This window comes from Bombus affinis, chromosome 3 (assembly GCF_024516045.1).
Source record: "Bombus affinis isolate iyBomAffi1 chromosome 3, iyBomAffi1.2, whole genome shotgun sequence".
Classification (NCBI taxonomy): Eukaryota; Metazoa; Arthropoda; class Insecta; order Hymenoptera; family Apidae; genus Bombus; species Bombus affinis.
The window spans coordinates 14,685,013-14,696,954 of NC_066346.1; the positions used below are offsets into that span (position 1 = coordinate 14,685,013).

Sequence of the window (11,942 nt, forward strand, 5' to 3'; positions counted from 1 at the left end):
CTGCTAAGGAAACCGGGAAAGGATCCCAGTCTCCCTAACGCGTACCGGCCGATAAGCATACTCCCAACCATGAGCAAGATCTGGGGAAAATGCTTTAAGAAGATCATCGAGAGATGCATCGGAATGGACCCGTTCCATCGGAGGCAATATGGCTTCAGAAAGAAGAGGAGTACGGTAGATGCCATCACGCAGGTGATAAAAGTTTGCCAACATCTGCAAACAGAAGAAGGTAATTTGCGTGATGATCACCCTGGATATTAGCAATGCCTTCAATTCGCTCAGCTGGAAGAGCATATACGAGGAATTTGACAAGAGGAAGCTGCCATGGAAGGTCAAAAGGCTAATCGGCAGTTACCTATCCGGAAAGAGGATCATCGTGAGCAACCAGCACGGCACGGTGGAGCACGAGGTGGCGGCGGGAGTTCCGCAGGGATCCATCCTCGGACCATTCCTGTGGATCTTGGTATACGACCGGTTGCTCGAGAGACTCGACAACATGCCAATGGTCAGAGCAACCTCCTTCGCGGATGAGCTGGCCATCACATGTTCCGTCGGGAGGAACGAAGAGGCCACCGCCAAGGTCAACACGATGCTAAGGATCGCCAACGATTGGTGCACGAGTGTCGGGCTCACCCTGGCGAGAGAAAAGACGGAGGTCATGCTCATCACAAGCTTGCGAGTGCCGAGAGTGGTGAAACTCAGGTTGGGCTCCTCGGACATCGAAACGGTCGATCGCATCAGGTATCTCGGAGTCGTCATCGACTCCAGTCGGAGGTTCGGTGCGCATATCGAGATGGTGTGTAATAGAGCCGACAAGTTAATAGGAGCCTTTAGGGGAATTCTACCCAACATCAACGGGCCGACCAGCTTGGCTCGTAGGCTCTACTACAATGTGTGGGAGTCCATCGTAACTTACGGAGCACCGGTGTGGGCTAGAGCAGCGAATACCGATAAGAACAGGAAAAAGTTGAAACGAGCACAACGAACGGCCCTGTGCATAACAACGACGGCATACCGTACCGTCTCCCACGCGGCACAAAATATCACAAAGAAGCCAATACCGAGTGCGCTGCTATTTACCAAAAAGAAGATGGACATCGATCACCACATCATGCAGCTGCTAACCGGGCATGGGAGCTTCGGTGTCTATAGGAAAAGGATTGGCAGGGACAGCGACAGCAACTGTCTCGACTGTGGAGACCCGAACGACGGTGCAGAGCACGCCCTCTTCGCGTGCCCGAAGTGGACGGACAGAAGGATCGAGCTGGAGAACGCTCTGGGCGGGAAGATAGACGTGGGCAATCTGATCGCCACGTTGACCGCCAAGAACGAGAGCTGGAATAAATTCAGGCAATTCTGCAAGACCGTCATGTGCCACAGGAGGGTGACAGCGAGGGCCTGGGAAGAGGCAAGGAGGAGAACGAGCGAAACAACAACTACGCGGAGCAATGAGAGCAAGAACATGAAACAACGAAAAACCGCAGAAGGAGACCAGCCCAGTATTCTGAACTGGCTGAGAGGACGACATGAGCAGTAACTGCCCGAAGATGTAGATACAACGGGGCACGAAAGGACAACCCTGATGACTGCCGACAGGTTTTACCGGGGTTGTCTGCCCTCTAAGCGGAGGAAGAAGGAGGAGGGGTTTTTAGTGGGTATGGCAACGACATCCGACCGACTCCCACATAACCCAGTGATGCGGGTCACTGGGCATGCGTAATAGCATTTTCCCCTCCCCACGCAAAAAAAAAGTCATACGAGTAGCATTGAATCGGTGGAAATATCGAATTTCGAAAGTTTGATTCGAGTCCAAGATACGAGATTCCAAAGAGAAAGTTCGCCCTCAGGTCGACGATATCGATTTAATATTACATGCGATTTATTTTCGTTCGCTGAATCAGTGAACTTCTACATTTCACGCGGTTCATCGGGTCGAATGATTTTTCTGCATACAAAGGGCCGGAAAATTTGAAACATACTGTAGCCTAAACCGGTCGCCGGATTAAACTCGACGAAGCTTCGAATCGAGAAAAACGTGCAATCGTAATCTGGCTTTTACGAAAATGGACACAACGACGTTACCGGACAAATAACGAAATTCTTGTCCATTATTGAAATTCTATTGAAATTCTATTAAATCGCCAACTACGTTCTTATTGAAATTTTCATTTATTTCTTTTTAAACGCACGATCGAATTTATCGCACGCGTACTTTTCTGATTATATTCTATCGTTGATATTATTACGACGAACATTGTACATAAAAATTTAGAAAGTTACTATGCACAATATTTGATTTTTCCTCAATTTTACTTTAACGAATTTCGAGTTTTAGTTTACGTTACTTAGAAAGTTCGAATTTTCTCCGTTTATGGCAATACGAAACTATTAGGTCGTCCGAAAAGTTTCTTTCGTTCTATAAGGAAATAATGGATGCACATTTTCCGTTTTATATTATTTTATCGAATTACCTATGATCCGTTTTGTTTTATCAAACTAAAGATCACAATGTTCGACAGATTAGGTTTTATGTTTGTATAAAGATGCGTCGTTGAAAAAGACGTCTCTTTGAAAGAAAGACACTTTCCGGACAACCCAACATACAGGGTGGTTGGTAACTGGTGGTACAAGCGGGAAGGGGGTGATTCTACGCGAAAAAAGAAGTCGAAAATATAGAATAAAAATTTTTCGTTCGAGGTTTTATTTTCGAGCAATTGAAAGAAAAGATTATTGTAGCCTTTCATACTTTAAAACAAACGAATGCGTTAGAAAGTGTTCATAGAAATTTAATTAGAAGAGCAGAAGTATGTGTTGGACAGAATGGGCAACACTTTCGGCAATTTTTGTAATAATAAACTTTATGATTACTTCATGTTATTTCATTATGTATTCCTAATTTTCCGTTGCGGCAAAGACAAACTTAAACTGCGATAATATCCATCGAGACAACGATGTACAGTGAGGTCCGTTATAACGAGACGTGATAAAGTGCACGCGTACCGAGCGAAAATTCAAAGTCGATTTTCTCGAAAACGAAGCCTCAAACGAAAAATTTTTATTCTATATTTTCGACTTCTTTTTCGCGTAGAATCACCCCCTTTCCGTTTGTACCACCAGTTACCAACCAACCTGTATAATATTACTGGAAACATTGTACTCGGACACAAGGTTTAATACGATGCTTTAAATAATAGAAGCTTCAGATGGAACGATAATATTGGGTTGGCAACTAAGTGATTGCGGATTTTGTCAGTGCCACCTAATGATAAAATCCGCAACCACTTAGTTGCCAACCCAATATAAAATATTAGGAGGAAAAAGTCCGAAATAGTAAAAGTTCGTGGTCGACTAAGTGCAGACCAGCATTTTCATGGCGATAAATTAAGTTGAAGCACAATATCATTAATTCTCGATGCTGCAGCGCTCGCCAAGTTTTATACCCCAATTTCGTCCTCGTTTCGACAAATGAAAATACTCCTGATGCTTGAAGAAAATTTCGAACTTTTAACGTTCGAAGAAAGAAACTTGCATATAAAGTAACGGTTCTCTCATATTTTCCTCAAACTCGAGAAAGTTTGTTAACGAAAGGAAGATACGACCGAGTGGAAACTGTGGACAGAATGAAAAATATCTAAACACCCAGAATAACAATCAATTACGAAATTACGAAGAAAAAGTCACACAAATATAAGTCGTGTAATAAATAAATTTCGTAAAACATCGATAAACATTGCTTTGTTTGCTGTTAGTTTGTTATCAACTAAACTGTACATGTAAATGATACTATATCGCGTTAATTTGAATCCAAATTTTCAAAGTTTGAAGAGAAATCGTAAGAAATTCCTACGTGCAACATATTTTTCAGTTTTTACTTTTCCATCTTTTTATTTCTTTTTGCAATGCTTTGTTACGTTACGCGAGATTATAAAAGTTGAGAATCGCGCGGAATAAAACGAAAAATAGTACATTTTACTTTCTCGTATAATCTCGATGAGAAAAACAAAATTGTAGCGTATATCGAAAAACAAATTTTCGTTCCGCGTAAAATCTCGAGAAATTCTTCCTTTCTTCGTCCGTGTCAGATGATAGACGAATGACGCATCAGATGACTCGTGCGATTCCTTAGCATAGAAGAGTGAATTGAAATATTCACGAAGCGCGATGTACTGTTAACCAGTTAACCGTGGAATTTAGTTTTAGAAATCAACGTGAATAAAATGCAAATAAAAATAAACGACGACGAGTATACACGTCGAACACAAAGAAAATGTGTTACGTGTTCCTGTTATAAGTTTTACGACGACGTTAAACCAAAATGACGATGGCTTACATTTTTCTTCGAAAAAATGAATTATTTCCCACATAAAATGTTAAAATTGTAACAAAATAACAAAATTCGTAAACAAGAAAAATGTGAAAAGATAGAAGAAATTCAGTGGATCCTCCCAGTGTGGTATTTTTCGAAACAGAATATCGCACAAAGTGGCACTTGGCAAATCTAACACCAGCAACGTGAAGTGGATTCGATCAATGATATAACTGGTATAAAATTGGGGAAATGTTTTTTGATAGGAAGCGTAGGTTTTACGGTTGAACTCGTAGATGGTGGAGCAACTTTCGAAGCTCGTGTTCGTGGAATTGCATATTCGATAATTTATTCAACACACATTCGACCAAAAAACTGAATCGCATTATATTTTCTGTATTATATTTCGATCGTTATCGGGGAATACCGGACACACGCAGTAAAACATCCACTCAATTTGCAAGCATACAAAATTGCGCAAACAATTCGGGCATAGCCGATATATCGGTGAAAATAATCAACTGAGTTTATAAAAAGGAATACGTTGTACAGGGAATAACCGATATAACAAAGGAACAAATCAAATTTTTCAGTTTTACTGACAAAGCGAACGTATCACTAAATAACATTCTTAGCGCTTCTTACTAAAATTTGGAATTTTTATGGTAAATGGTAATGTTTTATATTATACGACAGATGAAACACACCGAGATTAACATTTTTCTCGACCTGTTTAATTCATGAAACGCGGTTAACTGTTTAAAAACGCTATCGACGATAGCTTTTCGAAAGATGTATAAATAAAACGAGGAGATAGAGCGAAATGAAATAACAACGAGTCGTTCGATTTCTCGTTATGTCGTGTTGTTAAGAAGCAACAGAAATGAAATTTCAATTTTCCATTAGAATCGACGGAAGGATCAAACGACGATACGGTAAGAGAAATCGCATGATTCCACTCAAGTGGCACCGTTTTGTCAACGCAGGCTAACGCGTGACCTTCGTTTCGATCAACATGGTTCAACATGGATCATACCGCCTGTGCTGTCAGATGTTCAGCCAAATGGTGTTTGCATTTGTCGTAGATAAAACGCTTGGAAAACTCGTCGCGCGCTAGTGCGCTTCTCCGTTTTCGCATGAAATCTCCGACTTTTTTCTACTTTCCTAGTTTCCTATTTTTTCTTTTTATCCGTTCTATACGATTCGCCTCTGAAAGGTTATTCTTGCTGTACCGCTACTATTAGGTTGTCCGAAAAGTTTCTCTCGTTTTATGAGGAAACAATAGACGCACGTTCTTTCTTTTATATTATTTTGTCGAATTACGTACGATCCGTTTTGTTCTGTTGAGATAAACACCGCGATATTTCACAGACTTACTTTCACGTTTGTACGAAGGTGCACTGTTGTAAAAAATTCTTTTTGCGAAAGAAAGACACTTTTCGGGCAACTTAATACGTTGTGTTCGTTTTATAAAGAAATAATAGACGCGCGATGTCCTTTCTTTTATATTAGTTTATCGAATTATGCACGAACATAATAATAGAGATATAAGGAAATGGATCGCACCTAATTCGATAAAATGATATAAAACAGAAATTGTTGCTCATCTATTATCATTTTATGAAACGAAAGAAACTTCTCGGACAACCTAGTACATCGAACGACTACCGTTGAATAAATTCTCTAAAAACGAAAATGTTTTTAATCGAATTAAACGATCGAGATGGCTGTAATACTTTTGTAGGATTTTACGAATACTTACCGAGCGTTGAAAGTTCGATGTGCTCAAATACTTATAAGCGATTTTTCTTTCTCGAGACGATTCCCTTTCGTTCGCGAACAACCTAAAAATGGAAAAAATATCGTTAACGGGTGTGTTCGTGGTAATCGTAACAACGTCGTTAACCGATTTATCGATGAATCGTTACGTGTGCTTTACGTTCTTTGCGAGATTCCACGACAAATATCGTTACGCGCGAGTTAATCGAGTAAACGACGTTTAAAACGGTTTAAAGTTATTCCCGATATCGCAACTATAAATAGGGAAATGATACAAAGAACAGTGTTTTAAACCTTTGAGTGCTGTGGGCGCATATAGGTGTCTGGCGAAAGCTATCGGTGTGGACTAAGGACATATATATGCGTTTTCTGTAAGTGCTCGGCATGGACTAAGGACGCATGTATGGGTTTTTCAATTTTTCCGAACACCTATGCAGAAGTAATACTATTACGTTTGCGTGAAATAAATATAAATGCATTCCTTACGGCAGTAAACAAATGCCAATAGTACCTCGTTATTGTTGAAGTGGTCACCACTTGTAAGAAAACTCTACATCTGGTTTTTTTAGTTTTCCCAAGCACTGAATTTTTCACACACAACTAAATTATTAACTCGTGTTATATTTATAAGGTTCAATAATGCGATAATTCAGGGATCGATTCTGAAGTCTGAAAATCGAGTTTTTTTTATTATGAAATGATTTGATAAAATATAAAAATGAACAACAATTAATATGCGTCTATAACAATCAATAACGATGATTATCTAAACGGGAAATTATAAGTCTTTGGTGCAATGTTTACCTGAACGTCCTGAGCTACCGATCTTTCTTCTTCAGTCTTTAAATCTTAAATCTTCAGTCTTCACAATCTCAAACAACTATTCTATAACCTTGTCTGTCTCTCTAATGTAACTCTCTGTCCACCCGTCTGGGGAACACGTGCTTCTTCAACTGCTCGTCCATGCAATAAAGGAAGATCGGAAGATCTTGTATCTTTGAATCTATCAGATTTGTTTTTACATACAAAAGAAAATTAATAAAAATGTGACTTATTTTTATTCATTCTTTTGTACTGTTCGATCGTTCTCCACTATGATACGGTTTCAACGAAGAAACGTTTTATTTATGTTCAAGTGAGAGTTTTCTAAATCAAGATGAGAAGACAATGGTACAGCCCGAATGTGAATGTGGCAAACTATGGCGAGCCTCAAATCGTCATAGAGGAAAGCACATCGGGCGAAGAGGAAGAGGAAGGGCGAAGGAACGAGTCGCCTCCGCGTTGCATGGATCCCGATTCGACACCCTTAAATCCTCATCTATTGTCTCCCTGGCGAGAGGTCAGGAAACGCTCTCTACCGACTCCGCAATGTACTTCCGGGATAACCGCATCACAGGTACTGTCTGATGGTCATATGTAGAAGAACATACTTGCTTATGGGCCACATCCCCTTTCTTGATAATGTATTTTTAGTGTATCCTGTTAGCTTAACAAAACATAACGTTGTCCAACGTTTGCATAATATATTTAAATATATTCCTATTAGGTCATTTGTTGTCTGTATATTTTATACTGTCTATCTTCTCCCCTTTCGCGTTCTCGGTCATGACGACACGTAGGTTAACTCTCAGCGGCATGACGTGGCGAAAATCGATTTATAAGGTTCAATAATGGGATAATTCAGGGATCGATTCTGAAGTCTGAAAATCGAGTTTTTTTTATTATGAAATGATTTGATAAAATGAAAAAATGAACAACAATTAATATGCGTCTATAACAATCAATAACGATGATTATCTAAACGGGAAATTATAAGTCTTTGGTGCAATGTTTACCTGAACGTCCTGAGCTACCGATCTTTCTTCTTCAGTCTTTAAATCTTAAATCTTCAGTCTTTACAATCTTAAACAACTATTCTATAGCCTGGTCTGTCTCTCTAATGTAACTCTCTGTCCGTCCGTCTGGGGAACATGTACTTCTTCAACTGCTCGTCCGTATCGATCTCTCCGTTAAGCACAGCCTGTCGTGCTACCCGTAAAACAAAAAGAATCCCTATCCTACACGAACTCTAGGGATTTTACATATTTACTAAATTTAGTTTTCTAGTTTATTACCCAAATTCTAGTTAACTGTAAATTTCAATGTTTATAATAAATAATTAAAAATAACTAAAATATAACGCTCTTGAATCATTTAATCTCTTTCATTTTAATCATTTAAACTACTATAACTTATTACGATTTGCGCTTTGAATAGTTAATCAACAGAGTTCAGTCTAACGAAAAAGTATTCCATCCACAGCGATCGTCAGCGCTAGACACGCGCCGTCTTTACGGACGACATAGGCCGTGAGTATTCAGCACTCAAAGGGTTTATCGTCTGTGATAAAGCTTTTAGTTTCGAAAGCTCTGTTAAACTCGTTATGGTAAAATTAATAGACACTATAATCTTAACGAATTATCTTTTGTATTCGTAAGAGGCCCGACGATTTCTTTATTATGGGAAAATAATTTCAGCGATATTTTTCGCTTTTAACGCGTTTGCAGCACGTACGCGTATATCCTTGCCTGTTGCGCGTTATACGTTTTAACGTATGTGCATAATTTTCTATCTACCAAATACGCGCAGCTTTTAACGAAGCAGAGCGAAACGTTTGTAAAATTGAAATGTTAGAACGATGTTTCGGATAAAATTCTTTGTTCCCGGCAGGTTGAACTGCGAGACCGATGCGTTTAAAAGTGCAATTTTCGAGGAATTAAACGCACGAAATTCTGAATATTGGTTCCTTCGTTATGCCTTTGTCATATTCGTTTCTATCTTTATCATTATTCGACAGGTTATTCGCAACTCGTGCAACGAAATAGAAGGATATCCATACGTTGATCCAAATTTCTTCTTTCAATCATATAATTGGCTTTCCTTTGCATAAAATGATATTATCGAAACGTTATCATAGATATAATCTGGTTCTGGAAAAAATCGAAGAACGTCGTGTGAAAATCGATTTTAATTTAAATTGTCTTAAATATCCTTTAACGAATACGTCGTATTCTTTCGTTCTATTACGTTTAAATTAACAGTTATCGTCCTTTATGTCGGCCATTTCCTTCGTTTACGTTCTTTTTCACTTTCTACCGTAATAGATCAGCCACGGATAGTCCATTTCGACGAATAGTTTCTCTCGATCGACGTGGAAACCGTCGAAAAGAAAGATTCAGGATATTGTAGCCGTTCGCCGATAAGGAGCGCCATTTACGCCGAAGGAGATCCGTTCTCTTAGAACGTTCATAGAGCTCTGGGTCTTTTCGTTCTATAAGATTAATATAAATCTAGAAATTGTACAGCCCAACTTTAAGTCTATCGCAGCTTCGTTCGAACGACGTTACTTCGTCCTGTACAAATTTCGATTCCTCCGATGAAACGTGTATTCACAGTAAAGTACTTTTTTCTGTAATCTTATTATGGCTTGCGAAAGTGTTCGAATAATCTTGATCGTTCCGAGGTGACGCGTATCACACGAACAATAGAAAACTCGGAAAATACCGAAAGGTCGGATGATACCGGCGTTCGTACGGTAAAATCGTAAAATTGATTTCGATAACTTAACATCGTACTTGCGTTTCAGTTTAGTTGACTATTTGATCGATTAAAAGTTCAATTAATCTATTTACTTTGTTCGCGCGGTGCCGGCGTTAAAATTTCGAAAAAAAAAACGCGCAGTTAGGAGAAAGCTGGAAACACATCGTATAATACGAGACTCGGATAGCCGAAACTTCACCGAGCTGGCGGAAATTTTGCGTAGGATCGCGTATTATGCCAAACAGTTTGAAATCCCGTTAACGCTGTAACGAGACACGACTATCGTGATTATGTTCGTTACATCAGTTGCGACTCTGCAATTTTTGTACTTTCGAGTCTGTCCCTGTTTTAACGATAATAAAACATATTTGTAACGTTGGGAGAAGAGGTTTAATCAAGAAAATTGAAACGAAAATGTGCGATCTTTTTTCATTTTCTTCAAAACGAAGGTATTCTCTAACGTTGTAAGAACGTAATTGGGTCGACCCACACATAACTCGAGCTGAAATGATCGAAAGGGCGTAGCAGGCTTTTTTTTTATTTATTACAAGCGTACAGTTTTGTCAGGTTCAGCCAAATATTAGGTTGCCCCAAAAGTGTCTTTCCTCTACGAATATGTCTTTTACGACAATGCATCTTTATACAAACACGACAGCTAATCTGTCAAATGTCGTGGTCTTTACCTTAATAGAACAAAATGGAACGTACGTAGTTCGATAAAATAAAGGAAACAAGAAACGTCGTGCGTCTATTATTTTCTTATAAAACGAAAGACTCTTTTGTTGTACAACCTGATATTTGAACTGTCGATAATTTTCGAGAAAGGTCCTGTAACTTCCATATACATTTTCCGATCCATTTCAAATTTTTCCAATACAATACTCGCGTCTCGTTACAGCACCAGCGAAATTTCCAAATATCTCGCATGACACGCATCGCACATTCGTGAAAACATTCCGTGATAAACGTTGGAACGCTTTCTCATGCCATTGGGTATATCGCACCGAATAATTTCGAAATTTCACTGGCGCTGTAACGAGACAAAACTATGGTGATTATTATTATTATACGTGCAAAATGTGGAACAGATTTGAAAATGTATCACACAAGTATCGGAAAAAAGATCATCGAATTATTGGGAAAACCAATTTTGTTCGCTACGTCGATAAGCCACGGTAAATAGCGAGATCGTTTTTGAGACTAATAGTGCGTTTAAAACTATTGTTCATACCTTGTGCTAATTTTTCACTAATACTAAATAAACTACGTTCGCGAGTAAATGTCCAGAATAACGTAATTTCCATCTGCATCGTCGGTTTCGTTTCAAATTTCACTGTTATAATTCTCGCAGCGGTTCCTGTCTCGTTACAGCGTTAACAAACTTTCGGAAAGTGTCGCGTAATGCGCATTTGGAAAAAATTTTCCGTTGCGAACGTTGGAATAGCAGCGCGAGCCACCGCGCAAACCGCGGGAAACAATTTTTCCTTGGAAAACTTGGAAGCTCGTGTCATCGTTTAGAACACGTACCTGCGTTGTGTTTTATCGATGTTCCGTACTTTGAAGTCTAAGTATAAACCTTGCTTGCACGGTGCAACTAATCCGTGACAAATCGAGCAAAGTAGAGGCTGCATTTCATCGAATCAAGGAACGTTTGACGTGTACAACGTTTTTTTTTTTTTTTATTTATTTATTAAAATTCACAATTTGTCCAATTTGGACATTTGGTGGAATTTTTTAACGGTTAAATTAGCATGTTGGTGCCTACCCCCAGCGGGGTACCATCCTCGTGTTTGTTAGGTTATGTCCTTTATAAGGTCTGCTGGGTGCTTCCTTTTTAGTCTTCTGTCTATATTTATGGTTTTGTATGTTTCCGCAGCTAGCCGGTTTGTGTGTGTTGCTATTCTTGATTTGTATTTCTCGGAGTATCTGCTAATTTCTTCCTTGACCGTTGGCATTCCCAGGTCCCTTCGTATATCTTCGTTTCTGACGTACCAAGATCCGTTTACTATTGTTCTGAGGATTTTAGCCTGTATTACCTCTATTTTGTTTATATGGCTCATTGCTGCCGTCCTCCATAGTGGTATTCCGTACGTCCAGATTGGTTTTATGATCGTTTTATATATTTTTAATTTATTTTCTGTGCTTAGTTTGGATTTTTGGCTTGTTAGCCAATGCATTTGTCTCCTTGTTTTCTGTATTTTTTCTACTATCGATTTGATGTGTAGTTTCCAGGTGAGTTTTTGATCTAAGTGGAGTCCTAGGTATTTGACATGCTTTG

General features: G+C 39.1%; 1 long non-coding RNA gene across 1 annotated transcript; it reads right to left on the bottom strand.

Annotated features, from left to right (window-relative positions):
* Positions 1-5,719: 5,719 nt before the first annotated feature.
* LOC126914861 (uncharacterized) lies at positions 5,720-8,209 on the bottom strand. Its single transcript, XR_007709881.1, has 2 exons — positions 7,921-8,209; positions 5,720-6,150 (listed from the first exon to the last, which is right to left on the bottom strand). It is a non-coding gene; the product is annotated as an uncharacterized LOC126914861 (long non-coding RNA).
* Positions 8,210-11,942: the final 3,733 nt, after the last annotated feature.